The sequence below is a fragment of the Lactuca virosa genome, chromosome 1, assembly GCF_052849685.1.
Source record: "Lactuca virosa cultivar CGN04683 chromosome 1, Lactuca_virosa_CGN04683_v6, whole genome shotgun sequence".
NCBI lineage: Eukaryota > Viridiplantae > Streptophyta > Magnoliopsida > Asterales > Asteraceae > Lactuca > Lactuca virosa.
Genome location: NC_136426.1, coordinates 191,721,400 through 191,739,311, shown reverse-complemented (window position 1 = coordinate 191,739,311; position 17,912 = coordinate 191,721,400). Strand labels below are relative to the sequence as shown.

The following is a 17,912-nucleotide window of genomic DNA, read 5'->3' as shown; positions in this document are numbered from 1 at the left end:
ACATGACGTCCTCCACCCCCGAACGATTCCGCCGTTCCGGTTTTGGGGTGTGACACATTCCTCGATTCTCAGCCTATCCTAATTAGGATTATCCCCTTTCCGCTTACAATTTGCAACTGGAAAGTCAAGCCCATCAAACCTCGAAGACTAGCCTTAAGAGCTTTAACCAGTAGGATGAGTTGGCACTTGCTCTTTTGAGTTAGGTAGTCGCTATTAGTCCTTTAAAGCCTATGTTCATTTCTATAGTAAGTTGGGTGGGTTCGACCAGAAATTCTATGCTTACACACACGAATACCCCTCTTCCAGAAAGCTTCGCGAGGAATATTTTACGACGACAGACGACCGCCCGTAGGGGTTTACTGTAGAAGGCCCATGCAGAGGAAAAGCTTGATCCCAACGAACATAAGATGCTCAGCTCCGCACAACATAGGGATTAGCATGCATTTGGGAAGAACATAGAATAGTAGAGGATCCAGCATGCGGAACACGACGATCATTAGAAATTCACGAATTAGAGATGCTGTCATATACTCCACCTGTTCTGGAACTGGAAGTTCTAATCGAATCATATAGACCCGTAAATGAATTTGTATGTATAGCCACTTCAGTCGTGTTCATCGTTTCTTGAAAGTATCTTTTTTCCGGAAACATGGTCAACCAGAAATTCTTATGTTCGCGATTCTTCATCAACCCCAGTCCAACCGAACAAAGGCGCTAGCCAATGTATTATAAGGGTAGTGTACTTTTTTTCCTTTTCGACAAAAAGTTCTTCTTCGGCCCTGCAGCACCAATTAAGGTTGATTACTAGAGGATTGTGAGAGAATCTAAGTTTTATACTTATGCTAGGGGTCTACTTGGGAATAAACCTTATTATGAAAAGAGCGCGAACAAACGGTATAAAGAGGGTGTAATCTTTGAACTAGATAAGTTCAGAATGGCGCATAGAGGTGAAGGAAACCGTGTGGTGGCTAATTCAAAGGAATTGTATCATCTTCAGGTAAGAATAGAAAATATGAATATGCAGTTCGATGAAAAAAATATCTTACTTTAACAAGTGACATTCTAAAGATACTGATCGATCCAGAAAAAAAGAGTGCGAAGGATTTTCTTCGCTCGAGGTTTAGCAGAGAGTCAGATCTGTTCTTGGTGGGTTTATTTGGTTAATATACGCTTGAGGCACTGATAGTTCATGTGCTTTGTGTGATATTTTCCTCGGCAGATGCTAATAGCATGATCCGTGTTGGATCCTTGGTGGAGCAATTGGAGGGTCATACTCATTCCCATGCTAAGTATGAACTTATTTAAGGATAAGGAGGAAAGTGTTGAGGAACAAGGTAAGAAATCCTGGTTATCGAAAAAGTACCCTATCGGAGTAGCTTTAGTTGAGTTAATGGATTTAACGGCCTGATAGCATTAGCTGAAGATAGTAGCAGATAAACTCGCATTTTAATAGAATGAAAGGTATTATCTCAACTATTTTAATATAATGAAAGGTATTATCACTACTACTTAGTTGAACAATTACCGCAGGCCCCTTTTTAAGTAGATGAGATTAGGATGAAAGGTATTATCTCAACGATACTTTTATCTGGCTTGCTTTTCAAATTTTCATTTTGGCATGCGGTAATGTAATCGGGATTTTCATAAAAAAAATTCTATGAAAGCAAGAGATGGAAAGTTTTGTTCTAAATTATGCCTTATTCCATGAGATCTAGAAGCACTTCTGCAACTTTTTCTCTCTCCATTTCCCTAACTTTTTTTTACTTCCCAGCCTAGAAAGAAAGATACTTCTTTTACTATGATGAAATGTTTTTGATTTTGATCGCTTTATAGTTAGATTTGATTGTTTGTACCTACCCAATACTTTAGAATGATTCACTATTCACTCGATTTTAGTTTTTTGGGTGATAATCATTATCTAGGAGAGATGGCCGAGTGGTTGAAGGCGTAGCATTGCAACTGCTATGTAGGCTTTTGCTTACCGAGGGTTCGAATCCCTCTCTTTCCGTACCTTCACCTAATTCATCGATCTTACTAACCAAAATAGATCAAATAGCAATGGATACGACTATTCCAATAGTTAGACCTTTCTTTGATATGGATTCTCTATTCCTAATAGTTGTGGTACAGAAAATATTGTGTAAAGAAAATAGTAGACTAGACAAGGAGAGGTTTATATGAGTCCTCCACCTGGTTTTCGAGCTCAAGGATAGAAATAAATACGGACTTAAAATAGTGGAGACTGAACCCTCTACGGAGATGATAGAAGATATGAACATATCAATCGATACGATAGAAGAGGAGCACTGAAGGGCCTCTCTTCACTCTTCTCGGATGATAAGTCGAGCAAACCTATTCATAAGGTGGGTGGATATTGAGGTTCCGCACACAGTACTTCCCGATACTGTATTTGAAGAAGTTGTTCGAATTCCTTATAATATGCAACCGAAACAAGTTCTTGCTAATGGTAAAAAAAGGGGCTTTAAATGTGGGGGTTGTTCATATTTTACCAGAAAACAAATAAATAGATAAAGTTTTGATTGTCGGGAGAGTTGCGTCGGAGACATCTTTACCTAAGGAGGAGGTTTCGTCGTCCGGCTCCTCATAAATGATGTTAGGATGGGCCAGCGCATCCTCGGAATCCAAAAAAAAATAGAGGGAACATAATCACTTTCTTTCAGTGACATATCTAATTAGACTGAATAGGATTTTAAGAGCTGTCACGATCATTCACATTCATTTCAGTAGGGAGGAAGGGCACGAAAGCTACCATTTCTAGAATGCGAGCAAACTAGCTTGCTGACTCTCCTAGTGGTTTGGCGGCAAGGAAAGGGGCATTTGGGAAGCGACTAGTCACTTATGGCGAAGCTTCTAGAAGGCCACTGTTGCCCCTCTTCTCAAAGCCCTTCGAGAGGAAGATAAATGTCAATGTGCAATTTTCTTCTTTCCCCTACTATTTACTCTTCTCCTTCACTGCACACTTCAGATAGATGTTTCCATCTAATCAAAGGTTAATCGGTAAAGATACATGTACTTGTAAGTCCCTGATCTGCTTGTGTATCAATCAGATCCATTTGATGGTGCGGAATCCCAATCAAACGGATGATGCCAGATCAAATGAAGAAGAAGGAGAAGAAGAAGATGATGAATCTTGTATGAATTGATATGAATTAAGATCCAGATACAAGATTCACACACACACTAACACACACTAAAGCTCTTATCTTCTCTCTCACTTTCTCTCTCTAGAACACATTGGGTTTCACACACTTAAGCTCTCCACCTTTTTTACAATTAGGCACTCCTCACCCTATATATAGTAGACATGGGTCGTGAACAGGTTCACGGCCGTAAACCTGGTCACAGCCATAAACACAACCGTAAACACGTATACGGCCGTAAACACCAAGTTGTTTATGGTCCAATACACAAAAATACATTTTCCTAGAAAAGTAAAGTATAAACCATATTTTTGACCCAACAATACTTGATGTCCCCCCAAGAGAGAGACCCAAGTCCTAGTAGCCCCGCTAAATGGTGATTTAACATAAATCTACATCTTGAAACCAAGCCAGTTTTGGAGCAGCTTTATGATAATGAAACCAACCAGCAAAAAGAATTAACGCCTTTGGCACAATTACGTTTGTTAGAAGTGGACAATCGAGTGGTTGTACCAGCCAAAAGTCATCTACGTATCGCCGGACCACCCCCGCCGACAAATAATAGGTACCACCACATTAGAAAGTAGGTATCTCGCTAATGTCAAAATGAGACTTTCACTCTTTCCTTCTATGAGGACCCTTCAATGGAAAAAGTTTCTATCTCATAGAGTATAGGGGAAAGGGCATATCCGTTGAAGTAGATTCTTATTTTTTATCAATCAAAACCCCTTCCCAAACTGTACAAGCTTCTTCCAAAGCATACAGTTTTCTGGATGTAGATGGTGATATCTATACAGATGGATCTTATATATATGGTATAATGAAGTACCACATGGGTGGATATATAGTAATCAAACTCTGTCGAATCACTCATGTTATGATCTTCTACGTCCTAGGTCTTCCCGTTCCATCATCTGGCTTACACTCCTTCTCCTACTGCTTCTCCTTATACCCACTAATGTTCTTCTTCGTCCTACATTGACTATTGGGAAATTTCCATTCGAGAAAGAGATGTAATTTAGTGGTTGTTCGCTCCTGAACGAAGCTATTGGGACAGCGGCTTTGATAGCGCTTTCTCAATGAGAGAGACTGATCAATATCCGAACGAAACAGATTCGAACTTCTCCTACAATAGTTTCCGGTGTGAAATGAAATTCATAGGATATATATATATATATATATATATATATATATATATACATATATATATATATATATATATATATATATATATATATATATATATATATATATATATATATATATATGAGTAATTCAAAGGATAAAGAGAAAGATTTTATAGGATTCTATTGTAATGAACAAAACAAATAGGATTGATTATGTATCACAATTTCATCACTACATTGAAGGCTTTTTGTAAATATATTTATAAGATAGCTTGGTATCCAAACTGTCTCTTGAAAATGGTTATTATCTTGAAGGTATTTTTCTCTATTTTGTTTCATGGTATTAAAGCCAACAAACAAGAGAATTAAGGTGTCAAAAAAAGAACACCAAACCTGCTTGTTTAGAGAATAAAACTGTTCCTGTCAGCTTTTTCTTTTTTGATTGATTTTATGACCGATAGAAATGGAAACTTTTTTATTAGATGCCCTATACCCACGCTCTTTGGTTTCTTTACAATGGGATGGTATACAAAGTCAACAGATTTCAATGAATACAATAAGATTTATGGCTACACAAACTGTTGAGAACGGTTCTAGATCTGGTCCAAGACGAACTACTGTAGGGGATTTATTAAAACCAATGAATTCGGAATATGGTAAAGTAGCTCCTGTGTGGGTACGTTTATTAGAAGTGAACAATCGAGTGGTTGTACCATCCAAAAGTCATCTACGTATTATTGTAACATTTGCTGATGTACTTCATAGTTGGGTTGTACCTTCCCCAGGTGTGAACCTTAGCGGATGGATGAAAGAAGTAACTGAAAGCAAGGATAATATCTTCTTTATCCCATCTAGGTATAGGGATAGATTGAATATTCCAGCGGTTGGTTGAAAGAATATACAATAATAAGAAAAGACTGGTTTATATATAGCATCTCACTTACTTAATCTCATGACTTTAGAATATCACTTTGTGAAGTCAACATAGTGTGGAAAGTGGGGTCGAACTTTTAGTGCCTTGTAGGGAAAAAATGATCCTAAGTGTTTTGAAGTGGTGCTCAGATCTCTTAAGGCTTCTTACTCTCTCAGTCTTCATGATCAGACATGCATTCAAGCCTTGATAATCATTCTGCCTGCCATTCCCAAAAAAGGGAAATGGCTCAGATTCCTCATATTACAGGCCTTAAACTAAATGTGGATTTAACAAAATGATGAAATAAAAGCATTAAAGTACGAAATCAAAAAATATATAAAAAATAGAATCTATTTGGAACATAAAAATGATTAAATCAGATGAAAAACTGGAGCATTTTCTGCATCGGTGGATGAAGAATCGTGAACATAAGAATTTCTGGTTGACCATGTTCCCAAAAAAAAGATACTTTCAAGAAACGACGAACACGACTGAAGTGGCTATACATAGAAATCCATTTACGGATCTATATGCTCCGATTGTAACTTCCAGTTCCAGAACAGGTGGCTGGTATACTACCATAATGAAACTCGTATCATGCATGTCCATCCGAGTCGCAACTAATTCGGTAAGTTGCGTGTTCGGTCCACGTAGCTTATCGAATCATGAACAAATGCATTTCCTCAAACCATAATTAGTTACTAGGAAGGATCGAACCATGGGAACAAGAAAGTAAAAGCAATCTCCTCAACCTAGAAAGAGAACTCCGGGATATTCATTTTCTTCTTAAGAACATGAAGGTGAACTAATACGTCTTGGTGCAGCTCCTAGTCTTGATCGATTGGCTACCGGGTGTTCAGTCAAACTAAAAAGAAAAAAATGGAATATAGAATCCGGATCCTCATCTCCTTCCCGCTTTAGTTTGTCGCCAGGTCTAATAGTGAACCTTATCTGTTAATAGAGGCTTCTTGATCAATAATCAGGAATATTGAAAAAGGGGGGCTTAGTTGATCCATGATTTATGTTTCATCTTTCGTTTCCTTTTCGTTTGTTTCTAGAAATATATCGATTAATTCTGATTCTTTCTTTTTCTCTTGATTCTTTTCCGATCGAGATGTAGAGATCCTGTTCGCGGCCAGAGAGCGTATCGAGGATTTGGAGGGGAGGCAGCAAGCGCTGCGGCCGGAGCAGCAAGCACTCATAGTGCAGGCTGTCACCCATAAGCATCAGGGAGACTAGAAGAGTCTGTCGACTCTTTTTCTTTCTCATTAGATCAATTACGTAGGGGAAGACTTTGTGTACTAACTTTCTCTTCTTTTTTCTTCTTTGAAATCCCTTGCCACTTCCCTTCTTTCCTAGCACTTAACATCTGCTTCCAGAAGAAATCGAAGAATTTCTTGGGAATCCTACAAGATCCGTTCGTTCTTTTTTCTATGAAAAATGGTCAGAATTTCATCTGGGTTCGAATCCTACTAAGAGACTTTTTCTTCTTGCAAGACCTTCTTTCTTAGCACTAAGTTACTTACGGAAACTCAAATCTCTCTCACTTCTTCAGCTTGTTCCTGTTCGTCTATTGGGGACAGGGACTTGTTCAGAATTACCGTAATGAAAGGAAGATAAGAGTTTTTCTCTAGGTATTCGACCAAATAAGATCGTCCAGTTCCTATAGAACCTATTACTAGAGTACCCCTACAGAGGGATAAGGCTCTTGTATGTACGGTAACCCTATCTTCTCACCTCCCCTAGAGCCTAAGAAATGGAAGACTCTTGTATGTACGGTGACCCTATCTTCCGCTACTGGTGGACTGTTGCACATAAAGGCTGACAGAAGCTATTTCTAATAGAATTTTCTAAGGTCATCTCCTCTTCAGCTTATGAAGTTACCACGGGTAGGAGAAATGGAGGTTTGGGCTTTAGAGGGGTTTCGCATTGCTTATAATCTACAAGAAATTGACGAGAAATGGAGTTTTGGGCTTTAGATGCTTACTTATAAATATGATAATATTAGAGCGCGCCAGGAAGTACTAGGTACTATAATCTTTGGACGAAGAATACCGACTCCGGAAGATGCTCTAGAATCTTTTCGGTTCTCCGTTCGAGAACTACGATCTTTAGCTATGGAACTGAATCATTTTCTTGTATGACCAACACGACACTATTCTCGATAGGCTGACCTTAAGGACAGATTCTCGATTCGTAGCTACCTGATGACCAACTTTCTCGATTTCGTAGGACAGATTCTCGATTCCGTAGGATATAAGAGTGTACGAGGTGCCTTTACCCGTAGAAATGTCAGGGACAGGGTGAGAACCTTCCGTTTTTTACACCCTTTAAGTGTTGGTTCTTCCGGGGAGACTTTGCTTTTTCAAATCCCACATAGGAAGGAAGTCGAAAAAAGATCTGCTTCATGATCAACTGAAGAAGAAGAAGAGACCTTTTCCCCTTTGGGAATGAAAAATATCATCTTTCTAAAAATGAAATAAGACGTGTTCACTCTGTAAGAGCCCTTGGTCTTAGTCTTAAAGAGAAGGAAGCCGACAATAGCACGATAGCAAAGAGCAAAGAACATAAGCTTTAGCTACTTGAAGAGTGAAGAAGCAACTACCATCTTTCAATACAAGAACTATTGATTGGTCTGTGCAGATATCTGATTAACTCTTTTTCTAATATTTTTCTTAGAAACTGGCGTTTTGGCCCTACTACAGCGCTTCGCTAACTCGAAGCGCCTCGCTATGAGAATCTTGCTTCGCTAACGTTCGGCTAAGTCTTGAACCTTCGCGCTGACCGTTTGCTTTCTCAGTAGCAAAATTGTTTCTATTTGCCCCTTAAAAATTAGATAGGTTCGATATATGGTCATTGAAGCCTCCTAAAAAGATCTACTAAATTCATCGAGTTGTTCCAAAGAATCAAAAACAGCCGGTGATTAATGGAATCTACCTTTGCCTTACCCATAGAAAGCCTTCGCACAGATTTCCTTCCAACGTTTTTTGCAAAGGCCCGGAGAGAAAGCATAATCTAGTTAGTAGTCCTACATAAGCCAGAAGAAGTTTGTGAATAAGTGATTGTCTGATAATGAGCAAGGAATATCCGTCTTTCTGCTAAATAGGATGTATTGAACTCATAATTCATTAGATACTTTTTATGAATGTCAACTAAGTATTGTAAGTAAATTGCTCCCGGTTGTTCAATCATTTGATAACCAGAGTCATTCTTAGATCCACATGAGGTGTGTAATGCATACCTAAAAAAACGGCAGTCACTATCTGAATGACTAAACAAATACCAGCTAATGGACCGAACACCAATAACTAAGATTCGATCACTATTGGGTCGGTTGGTGAGTCACCCAAAAAAGCATCGAGAATGGTCAAGCATATATGTTTTATGAAATGATCAGCGGTTTCATTTTTGCTATGCCCTGCATCGTGTTCGTCTATGTTTATTGAGCTATCAGTGTCATGCATGTAAGGAAATTTCTTGTTGAGTTACATACTTACTTAAAAACCAATAAACCACAGTTTCAAGAAATAATATCTTTCTATCTCTGTTCCTTCCGTTTGAAGAAAGGAAGGATCCCAAAGTATCGATATTTCTTTCAATTCAAATAAAAAATAAAAAATGTGTTGCAAAACGATCTATAAAACAATTGATACCATTTCATTCCTAAGCTGTGCAAAAAAACCCCAAAGCCAATCCCAGGGAACAGTGAAGCTTCATATGGTCTTTCTAACCTGATAATTTCTCTTCTATTCCACCCAGCCTCGTGAGGTGAGTGGTTCTTTCTAGTCTAACGAGGATCAGGTGCGGAGCCTTCCACTGTCACTGTGGACCGAGACTACGCAAAGGTAGAACATCATAGAAACTTCGCTGACAAATTCCCCGGATACACTCGTCCATTCTTTCTCCGTGTAGATGCCAAGAGAGGATGAAACAAAAAAGGTTGAGATTCGCCGTTCATTGAAGGAGAATTGTCGCGACCCCTAATCTAATCAAAATACTAAATGCCCCTACTGAAGATTTAGAGGGAGAGCACTTAAATGAGAAAGGATTGTAGACTTGTGACGCTGAACGAGACATTCCTTTCATAAAATTCTTGTAGAATCGAGAATGAAGTTTTCATTCTGTACATGCCAGATCATGAATTAGTAACTACATCCAATTTCTAAAAAAATCCCAATTGTTTCCATTTTTGGAATGGAATATTTATGGAATCTCCATGAATAGGATCAAACCTTATTCCATGGTATTTACATGAGGTTCTTCTTTCTTATTCTTAAGAAAGTCCCCGAGAGGGTTTAGTTGACACACATCGCAAAAGTAGTATGTTTGTCATATCTTTGATGATTCCATCATCTATAATTTAGTTGCGAAAACTTATGGATAGGTATCCTACATCAGAACCGAATTCTTTCTGGTTAAAGAATCTCTTTCAAGTTGCTCTGAAACAATTAGGAGATTCTCTAGGTGGCAACATGCTATTGGGTGGTGGTCCCGCTTATAGGGTCAAATGAATACGCTCTAAGAAGAAGTATTTAAATATCAATCTCATCGTATCATCGATCTCATTAGTGTCATACCAAATCCCATCAATCGAATCACTTTGTCGAGAAATACAAGACATCTAAGTCAAACAAGTAAAGAGATCTATTCATTGATAAGAAAAAGAAAAAACGTGAGCTCTGACCTTGAATCGTATATCGGCTGGTTACATCCATAAGTAGCTTGGTCCATCTTGATTTCATTTCATATATGTCTGAGGATCTGCATAGCCCTCGATTTATGTGTTATTTATCCATTCCTACTTTTTTATGTCAATGTTGGTGATTGGAGATAAGTCTCTTCAATTATTCCTGGGATGGGAAGGAGTAGGTCTTGCTTCATATCTGTTAATTTATTTCTGGTTTACACGACTTCAGGCAGATGAAGAAGCTATAAAAGCTATTCTTGTCAATCGAGCAGGTGATTTTGGATTAGCTCCTGGGATTTCGGGTTTTTTCTCGAAGCTTCTTGTTCATATCTCTCGTCAAAAGCCGCTATTCGATAATATTTGTGTACCAAACCCCCAGCTAACCCTAGTGAAGATTCAAATATTTGTCCTAAATTCATTCAGGAAGGTACTCCTAATGGGTTGAAGACCATATCAACGGGTCTTTCATCTTGCAAATAAGGCATATCTTGTCTAGGCAAAACTTTTGAAATGATACCCTTATTTCCATGTCTTCCGGCTACTTTATCGCATACTTTTATTTCACGTTTCTGTAAAAATATTAGAAATTCAGAAGAATTGCAAGAGGGGGCCATCAAACAGCTGGAAAAATCTCGGGCTCGCTTACGGAAAGTAGAAATAGAAGAAAATCAGTTTCGCGTGAATGGATACTCTAAGATAGAGCGAGAAAAATTAAATTTGATTGATTCAAATTATAAGACTTTGGAACAACTAGAAAATTACGAAAATGAAACTAAATGGTTGATTATGATATATTTCGATTTGTTTCTTATTTTTTATTGAATTGAGTTATGTATATTTCGATACATCTAAAAGATCCCCAAAATAGTTTTTTATTATACTTGTTCCATATATGTCTGCTTTGACTCGAATGAATGTTCTGAAGAAACCTCAATTAAGTTATGTTATGGAAAAAGAGCATTCTGCATTTTTGCCCTCCTACTGAGAAAGCGACCTTCTTATTTCTAAAGAAACTATGTAATGAAAGTACTACTAAATAAAAAATAGAGCAATAGCTTCCCTCTTGTTTTATCAAGAGGGCGTTATTGCTCCTTTTTTAGTTCAAAAGCTTCTATACAATTACAATAAGACCAAAGTCTTATCCATTTGTAGATGGAGCTTCGATAGCAGCTAAGTCTAGAGGGAAATTATGAGTATTACGTTCATGCATAACTTCCATACCAAGGTTAGCATCCGCAAAGACATTCCTCAAGCATAGAATATCAGGATTTGAGCCCTTGAACTGACTTATTGAACCTTTACATTTTAGAAAGCCTGATGGCATTAATTCAGCCATCATTGAACAACTTTGAACCAGTCTGACATTCGATGAATACCGAGCCATAAATTGGATGCTTCCCTTGCTGCTAGAACTCAATTAACCTTGAAGATCATATGATGAGACGTTCTGACTGCATCAAAAAAATACTAGAAGAAAAAAAACCAAAACACTCCGCCAGCATCAACATAAGTGTGGAAGGCGTCGTTACCCTAGACCCAACAGTTCTTAGACGACCACCTCACCCCAGAATGAGATTAGTCGTCATATACGAGATTAGAATTAGTCTGTTGTTGTTTGATCTTTTACTTAGACAAGTGATACAACCGTCGAGTTGAGGAGCGAGACTAAGGTCGACCGTTAGGGTGACTAAAGTGGGAGGCTAAAACGAATGCTTTCATTATTCCGCGAGTGGCTTTAAAAAGGTGTTATAATGGACACATTAAGGACTAAACTCATCCAGGTCCTGGTAGTTACATGGGAAATCTTTCAGGCTTACTACTCTACTGGTTTCAAGCAAGACCTAGCCTCTCCAACATATTCATTAGGGCGAAGAGGACTAACTAGCTGCTGACAGGAGATACATGCAAGGAAGTCACTAGAGAGGTGAAAAAGACATACATAATGTAAAGACATTCACGATACTTCTGGACTGACTTTTATTAGTATGAATGATCTTTCTTTATCTCCACAAAGGGAAGATACATGAATGAAATTGTAGATTAACTAAGACGATTTAAAGAAAATTATGGCCTAGTCAACAAGCTTCTCAACTTCATTTCATCTGCTTATACGAGAAAGGCCTTGCTGACTCTCCTAGTGGTTTGGCGGAAAGTCAAGGGGCATTTGGGAAGAGACTAGTCGCTTCTGGCGAAGATTCTAGAAGGCCGGCCGCGATCTCTCTATGTGGTGGTCGGCCTTCTAGAAGCTTCGCTAGAAGCGACTAGTCGCTTCCCGAATGCCGCTTTCCTTGCCGCCAAACCAATCGGAGAGTCAGCAAGCTAGCTTTCTCGCATTCTAGAAAAGGTAGCTTATGTTCCCTTCCTGCCTATGAAGCTAGTATGGTTCAATGGTTTTCAAATAATAGTGAACCGGGTAACTAGATCGCCCCGACGGGGTTGCTCTAACTCATACGGCCCTGAGAACCGCAACACTCCGGTAAAGGATCCTTTTGCAGGTGAAGGGGTAGAGCATTCCCCTGTCTCTCTTGGCAATAGTTTACCTTTCTAATGTTCTTCATTGATTAGTGGGAAAGGTAGCCGAGTTAGGATCTAGATGTTGTTGGAGTAAAGGATCGTCAACAAGGGCGTTCTAGTGCGTTGTAGATTCTTATCCAAGACTTGTATCATTTGATGATGCCATGTGAATTGCTAGAAACATGTGAAGTGTATGGCTAACCCAATAACGAAAGTTTCGTAACGGGACTGGAGCAGGCTACCATGAGACAAAAGATCTTCTTTCTAAAGAGATTCAATTCATCCTTGACTTGAAGCATTGTAAAAGTGCTTAAGGCTCCTTCGGGCCATGGCCACAACTATCATATAAGGCAAGGCTTGGAAGCAAGCTATCTGCACCGATCGGTAGGAACTAGCCTTGGATTGGTTAGTAGTGCCCGCCTATTTGGTCTCGCCTGGCCCATGAGGATACTTTCACTATACTTGTTGTTCTTGCCTGCTCCTCCATATTACGTTTGTCACGAAAGATTATGCCTTGAAGAATGAACGAGTGAAAGATCAAACACTAGTGCAATATCTTAGATCGAACATCACAAGACTTATCACCAGAATTCACAACTCACTCCCGAACGATAAGAGGCACCTCCGTATAACCTTGATAATACTGAATGCTCCTTCCATCCAAGCATGAGAGTTGCATTTTATGGTCAGAACTAAATCCCAGGATGGTGCATTAGACTCAACCTATGATGGCCTTATATACCCGAGAATCTTCTTAAATAAGAGGGCCACGACCATGGCGTTTGGGCAGAAAAGTCGATGATTTCGGCGAGGCCCTTCACTTTAACCCAATCCGCTTCGCACATTTATCCTGTTCTTTTTGGGGGAAAAATGCATTCTCTGGAAAAGTCTTCTCCAGAAGTTTTATTCGAAGGTTAAGGTTGAAAGATTCAATAGAGTACTTGAAGGATGCGAATAAATAAGATTCAGTTTTGTATTTTATTTTTCATTTTTAATTTACTCCTAAATTACATGACCTCGGGATGGTGAATTAGACTCAGCCTATGCCGGCGTTATACATCTGATAATCTTCTTTGTGACATCCCCTAATTTCTTGGCCAGAAAAGACCGATTTAGTTTATGCTTTTTAAAATAAAATCAGAGAAATCTTTTTAAAAGATGTTGCGGAATTAGTCCCCAAAACAAAACATGATAAAAGTTTATCAAAACCTCTCTTTAAGAAATGTATACTTTCATTTCATATCAAAACCTCGGGATGTCATGTTCCGATACAGATCAAAAGCATAAACAAGACATTATAAGCCTTTCAACAGTTATTTACAACTAGTGGCCTATAATCAAAAATCTCTCCTCGTCCTCCGACTATGCTTGGGGTCCACTACCTGTAATCATAAAAACTGAGTGGGTCAGGCTTGGGAGCCTGGTGAGCATATAGGGTTTTCAACCCACATTAATAATATACTTATTAAGTTCACCAATCAACAATAACCCTGATTACCCATTCCCGTTGTCCTCACTTTACGTCCCTAAACACCTATCACAAGGGACCTAGTCTAAAGAATATCATCGGGATGGACACTACTACTAAGGGGTTTCCTCAGCCATGCATGTCCTAAAGGCAACCATGAGGGGGATGGAGTACACCAATGAACATTTAGTTCATCAACACCTACAAGTTGCGAACCTGCTAGTGTTCCACAGGACTGTCTAGAAGGGTCCGTGGTCGTCATCTATACTCCGCTAGATGACTACAACAACAACAACATCGAGGCCTCTCACCATTTTAACACACATCAACTATTTCATCTACCATGTTCTACCCAACATATTTTGTAGATAAAAAGTATATACAGTTTAAAACTTGTATAAAATATCAACTCAACAATTGTCTTACATAAACAATCAATATATATATATATATATATATATATATATATATATATATATATATATATATATATATATATATATATATATATATATATATATATATATATATATATATATATACACATAACACGTATTTATATAAAATACTTTATATCTATGTGTAAAATGAAAGTGACTATACACTCACTTGATTTGATGATAATCGGGCAGCAATTCGTTGCTTAAAACGATCGTTTCTAATAAAATCGGGAGTTTTATTGCGAAACCGGGCTCTGCGAAGGTCGGGCTTCGAAACCGAAAAGATAAATTTTCCGGGCTTCTCGGGCACTTCGTGGAGTATTTTGAGGCTCATAATCGATACCGGGGCTTCGGGGGATGTTAAGATGAAAGAAATATGGGTTTAGGGGCTTAAAATGACAAAATTCCAAATTATACCCGGGAGGTCTCGCACCCTCCTATTTATAGGGGCGAGCCTTCTGATCGGACGGCTGAGAGGCTTCCAGGTGGCGAAGATCTGGAGTTCGCAGGGGTGGGTCGCACGTGGGCTGCGCATGCGAAGGGCTGCTGGCGCTCTCTGATTGGACCGAAATCTAGGTCCGAGGTTCGGACCCGAAGCAGGAGGGAAGGGAGACAACTGGAGCGAAGATCAGACGCGCCGCAGGCATTGCGAGGCTCGGACTAGGCTGCACACGCGTCGCTTCCTCGGATGTGCCACGGCTTCGCATGACTCAGCAGATTTCGGACACGTGGCTTGCATGACTCGCCATTTCGGACACGTGGCTTCTTTTGGGCGAGGGTGACGTGGCCGAAGTCCACCCATGCGAATTTTCTCGGTTTTTGTGCAAAAACTTCTAAAATCCATAACTTTCGCATACGAGCTCCGTTTTTTACGTTCTTTATATGCACGCGTAGCTAAAATTACGCTCTACAACTTTCGTTTAGACTTTGTCGGCTAATTTTGAATTTAATTTTTATATTATTATTTTTAACAGACCGGGACAGGAAATCCGTTAAAAATTCATAACTTCTTCATCCGACGTCCGTTTTCGTCAGACTTTTTACCGTTGTGCTCCTAATGAGGAGACCTTCGATTCTCATTTACGTCGTGTCGGCTAAAAATCGCTCAATCTAAAATTCGAGTTTTTAGCTGTCTACTGCTAAGCTGAAACTTCGAAAAATCATAACTTCCTCATACGAAGTCAGATTTGGGCGTTCTTTTTATCGAACTTCTCGGTTTAACGAATAATACGACTTTCGTTTAGATTACTAAGGATAAAAAGTAGTTTATGAAAAACTCACTTTTTACGACATCAGCGTCGTGCCGGTTTTGTCGCGAAACTTCGACAGGTCATAACTTCTTCGTTATAACTCGGATTTTGGTATTCATTATATCCCCGAAATCCTTGTTTCGACCACTACAACTTTATGTAAAGATATCGGCTTTATCTAATATTTATTTTTGACGCTCATTTTTATTCTTAATTAATTAAACCCTAATAATTAAGCATAAAACACATAAAACACATAGAATTCACATAATTCCTTTTTCATTTCTTCAAAATGAGTTACAAAGGTTAACCTAGACTATCACTTAAATAGAAATGCATAGGCTAGAAACACGAGTGTTACAATTCTCTCCCCCTTAGGATGATTTCGTCCCCGGAATCACATATCACCAAACAACTGCGGGTAGCGACTCATCATGTCACTCTCCATTTCCCAAGTGAGATTTGACCCATTTGTATGTTTCCAACGCACAAGCACTAAATCGACCATCTTGCGTCTCAGCTTCATAGTCTTACGGTCAACGATTGCCTCAGGTTCTTCGATCAACCTCTTGTTTTCATCCAACCTTAATTCAGAAATCGGAATTATGGCGGGCACATCTCCCGTGAACTTTCTCAAATAACAAACATGAAAGGTGTTATGAATACCTTCCAGTTCTTCCGGTAATTCTAGCTTGTAAGCTTGATTCCCGATCCTCTGAAGAACTTTAAATGGTCCAATAAACCTTGGACTCAACTTTCCTCTTTTACCAAATCTTATAAGTCCCTTCCACGGCGAGACTTTAAGTAAAACCGAATCTCCAACTTCAAAGGTTATCGGTTGTCTTTTCTTGTCAGCATAACTCTTTTGTCGATCTTGAGCAGCTAACATTCTTTCCCTTATCACTTTCAACTTTTCAGCAGTCTGATGGACTATTTCAGGTCCCATAAACTGCTTTTCCCCAGCTTCCAGCCAACATGATGGCGTTCGACACTTTTCCCCATACAAAGTGTGATAAGGTGCCATCTTAATGCTTGAGTGGAAATTATCAGTATATGAGAATTCTACTAGAGGTAAGTGTTCATCCCAGTTACCTTGAAAATCTAGGCTACATACTCTCAGCATATCCTCCAATGTTTGAATCGTTCGTTCGCTCTGACCATCGGTTTGAGGATGGTAAGTTGTACTCAAACACAACTTGGTACCCAATTCCTCTTGTAGACTCCTCCAAAATCTTGAGGTAAAACGGCTGTCACGATCGGATACAATCGTTAACGGAACACCGTGAAGCCTCACAATTTCCTTTACGTAAGAATTCACAAGTTTATCCATAGACCATTTCTCTTTGGCTGCTATGAAATGCGCACTCTTAGTGAAGCGATCAACAACCACCCAAATCATGTCGTGAGCGTTCCTTGTTCTGGGCAGTTTAGTCACAAAATCCATGGTGATGTCTTCCCATTTACCCATGGGTACAGGTAAAGGTTCTAAACTCCCATATGGTTTCTGATGTTGTGCCTTAACCCTAGCACAAGTTACACACTCGGCCACGTACTTAGCAACATCGAGCTTCATCGTCGGCCACCAATAATAGGGCTTTAGATCCCTATACATTTTCGTACTGCCGGGATGAATCGAGTACATGGTCTTGTGAGCTTCTTCCATCAGAAGATCTCTTACTCCGCTCGTCTTAGGTACCCAAATCCTATCTTGGAATACCTTCAACCCTTGGTTGTTTGTACCGAATACTAACGTTTTATCCAAACGTTCTCCCTTTCGGTCATTTTTCTCTAAAGCTTCCTTTTGAGCATTCTTTATGCTTTCCACAATTGTCGAGACAACTTCAATTCTCAATGCCCTTGGCCTTTTCTTTTCAAGGTTTATCTTCCGACTGAGAGCATCAGCAACAACATTTGCTTTACCAGGGTGGTAAAGTATCTCACAGTCATAGTCCTTGAGTAACTCTAGCCAGCGTCGTTGCCTCATGTTTAATTCCTTCTGATTAAAGAGATATTGGAGACTCTTATGATCAGTGAAAATTTTACACTTTGTGCCATAAAGATAATGCCTCCATATCTTTAGGGCGAATACTACCGCTGCCAACTCCAAATCGTGAGTGGGGTAGTTCTTTTCATGCTCCTTCAATTGCCTTGATGCATACGCGATCACATTATCCCTTTGGGTCAGAACACAACCTAACCCAACTCCAGATGCATCGCTATAAACTGCAAAGTCATCAACTCCTTCCGGCAACGAAAGAATCGATGCTTCACACAATCTCTTCTTCAATTTCTCAAAGGCTTCCTTATGCTTCTCATTCCAAGTATAAGTAGCTCCTTTGTGGGTCAAAGCTG

At 39.2% G+C, this 17,912-nt stretch overlaps 1 non-coding gene across 1 annotated transcript; it reads left to right on the top strand.

Moving 5' to 3' along the window:
- The first annotated feature begins 1,921 nt into the window (after positions 1–1,921).
- Positions 1,922–2,008, top strand: TRNAC-GCA (transfer RNA cysteine (anticodon GCA)). Its single transcript has one exon. It is a non-coding gene; the product is annotated as a tRNA-Cys (tRNA).
- Positions 2,009–17,912: the final 15,904 nt, after the last annotated feature.